Source organism: Pinus tabuliformis, chromosome J (assembly GCF_031772625.1).
Source record: "Pinus tabuliformis cultivar Carrire ecotype Pingquan chromosome J, CPIR1, whole genome shotgun sequence".
NCBI lineage: Eukaryota > Viridiplantae > Streptophyta > Pinopsida > Pinales > Pinaceae > Pinus > Pinus tabuliformis.
This window is the reverse complement of record NC_142295.1, coordinates 671882500-671885884: the sequence shown is the minus strand read 5'-3', so window position 1 is coordinate 671885884 and position 3385 is coordinate 671882500. Positions and strand designations below refer to the sequence as shown.

At 32.7% G+C, this 3385-nt stretch overlaps 1 pseudogene; it reads right to left on the bottom strand.

Annotated features, from left to right (window-relative positions):
- Positions 1 to 2489: 2489 nt before the first annotated feature.
- On the bottom strand, positions 2490 to 3121 carry LOC149228654 (uncharacterized; annotated as a pseudogene).
- Positions 3122 to 3385: the final 264 nt, after the last annotated feature.

Genomic DNA, 3385 nt, shown 5'->3' with positions numbered 1-3385 from the left:
CATGTTTATAATAGAAGCATGCATTGACAATATGGGAGGGTTCCTAGACTCAAATATGGCCCGCATAAAAAATGCTACAAAATTATAACATAAATGTCAAGGAGACGAAATTATTGATTTTTTTTATTGTGCTTATCATCCTATGTATTTACTTTCCTCATTGAGGGTTAGGTGCTCAATTGGTTGAGTACTCATCTTCAAAGCACCTTAATTTACTATTGAGAGGTCATGAGTTCAATTATATTGATTCTCTTGAGGTGAGGTAAATGTTCAATTCACTTAACATTTAAGAATCAATGGAAATTATGTTTTAATTAATTGTCGTCACACAAAGCTAAAGGTTGTGAATGGGGCCAACATTGATTTTTTTTCATTTTGTGATTGTATGCACTGAAATTTGACATGTTTATAGTAGATTCATGCATTGATAGTATGGGAGGGTTCCCAAACTCACACAAAGAATTTGACAAAATACCAACATACCAATCATCATCACATGGTTGCCTTGAATCCTAACTTTCTCCATTCTCATAACAACGAAACACCAACACAAGATTGAAGTGGAATTAAATACTAGTGCCTATGATGAGATTTAACAAGAAGTATTTCTTTATCCCTTTTATCCTAATCTTCCTTCATGGAATATATCCCTCAATTAACAATTGGTTCTCATTAATAATTCAAATCAAATTAAAAACATCTCAACCCTATTAACAAAATTAAATATCAGTTATATGTACCTCTATATTTAATATCCTCTATATGTACCCTTCCTTTCCCTTTTTTGAGTTTTTTGATGTAAATATATTTTTTTATATAGAAGAAGTATTTTTCAAAAAATTAAAAGGAATATATAACCTTTAATATTCAACAAAAAAATTCCATTTGTAATTTATACAATTGGCTATGGCATATGTTATATGATGATCAACACTAGCAAGGTTTGAGGCTATGGAAAATAGAGGAGACTAACTTATTGGCATGAAGGGCCCCATGTCATCATGATTGATGACCAATACTCCTACATTCAATTGTAAAAAAAAAATCATAAGGCAAGCACAAGATATAATGTTAAGACAAAGTTTTATTTAGGAATGGTAGACCTTCAAGCTATCACCCCAACTAATACTACATCCTATATGATGAACCTTTGAGCGGGAGAAGGGGTTATTTCATTGAGAAGGGAAGACAAATGATGCCTAGATTTCACTAAGAAGCATGCAGCTGAATTGGAGAGAAACATGCCCGTTTTTACATAATAAAATCCTAGGCTAGAGAAACTAATTGAATGTTGGTTTTCTCTTTGAGTTTCTAGGATATTCCATGTGTTAATGCATATTGTTTTTTTTGGTATTGAGTATTTTACAGTGTTAACCTGGATTTTGTGGTTTATTTAGCTATTATAGGTATTTAATGGTTTCTATGTATGTGGTTATTAGTGCTGAGAATTTAATGAATTGGTAACTCAATGATCTTTACAATGTGGAGGTTTCTTTTCATTTTACAATGTTTTATAGTTTTCATCTACCTCAATAGATATTTATCCTCCATTGTTGGGTGATGTCAAAAATGGGAAATCCATTGTTCCCATTCCAAAGCTACTAATATTAAAATAAACTAGGAGTTGCTAATTTTTTTCATAGATGTTGTGGGGTTTCTCTCACTTCCATAATTGATATTGAATTGTTGAGTGAGTATTTAATTCATGCTCTCTAGAAATTGTATCTCCTCTCCAGGTCGTATCCTCTCACAAAATAGTGTCTACACCTTACCCACAGGTCATACATTATATTAATAAAATGAAAAAACTATATAATATATTAATAAATGAATGAATATTTAAAATTTTAATACATGAAAAAATTATAATATATGGTTTAAATGTAATATATATATATATATATATATATATATATATATATATATATATATCTAACACTTGTCGCTACATAATATAACACATGACCATATATTATTATTCATATTATTTCAAAGGTGTTGACCCATATATTCTCCACGAGTTGTGCCATAAACCCTGATCAACACATGATTTTGTTCTTCATAGGTTCAGATTCTTGAGGGCAATAAATTCACATTCTGAAAGCACTAGGAGGTCATAAGGAGAGCATGACTGGCACGAGAGATGGAGCTAAGTCTAAACTCCTATATTATGTTTTGTCTCAGCCTCTTTTATATGAATGGATTCATGGTGTCTGCATTTTGTGTCACCACAATCAATGCATTTTTTGGCTTGAAAATCAAAATTGGTTGAATCTCAAGGTTTTCCGAACCATTTTGGCCTAATTCGATGAATTTCAAATCAAACCCTAGCCACCCGCTCCTTGTGGTTTCATTCACGAAGGCTCAAGCCCATCACCACCTGATGCTCAATTTATTCCTTCGTTATGTGTGCAAACTCCAAAGCCTCGACATGGTTTTTTTCCTTCACGCAATGTCAATTGTATTCCTCTAACCAATGGCTAGACAACTTACATTCCATGAGACAACATCCATGTGAAGAATGAAATACCCATTTGGAAAAACCATGTTCCTTACATAATCAAACTCACAACAACCTGAAGAGGAGGCAACAAAAGTCTTGGGTAAGGGATCTTTGGAACTTTAGATGCAATCCACACTGAAATGGGTACAAAATAAGGTCATCATACCTAATCTCAATGCATGTCTAGCCCTCGTTTTGGAGATAAAATACAAGGAATTCCTCACAAAATGAAAATATGGCAATCAGATTATGTAACTCCCAAGGCAAAGAAAGTAATTGATTGCATTCATAGATGATGCCCACAACTGAATACAAAAAAAAGTTGATGCCACAATTTTTTTTTTCTAGTTGAATATCCAACACAATATGGTCTCCATTATTTAGGCCATTGTAGGATGACATGGCTAAGTTCAGAATATAGATTAATGCAAGGGATGCAATGAATAAAATCTCCGTAGTGTAAAATTTCCTTTTTCTGTACAGGCCAGAACAAGACGATTGTCTTGAGGAAGATGAAGAATATGCCTTGGTTAGATAGATCTTGGTTGTTGAGTAGGATTACCAAATCCCAAAGATTATAAATCCAACTCCTATTGGAGTTAGTCTCTAGAAGCCCATATTTGGAAATTGCTACTAGAAATTATCCTTGCCTGTATATATCACACTAAAAAAAGGCTTAAAATTATTCTTGGCTATAGCTATGACAATAAAAATTGGTCGTCTACAAACTGAAACAAAATGTGGAATGTTGCATTACACAAGACAACATTCTTATGTAACACTTTATTGAACATCTTGCAAGCAACGCCTATATGGCCAGTTTTTTCATACATGTTTATCACTGCACTACATAAGACAACATCAAACTCTTGTTCATGTTTG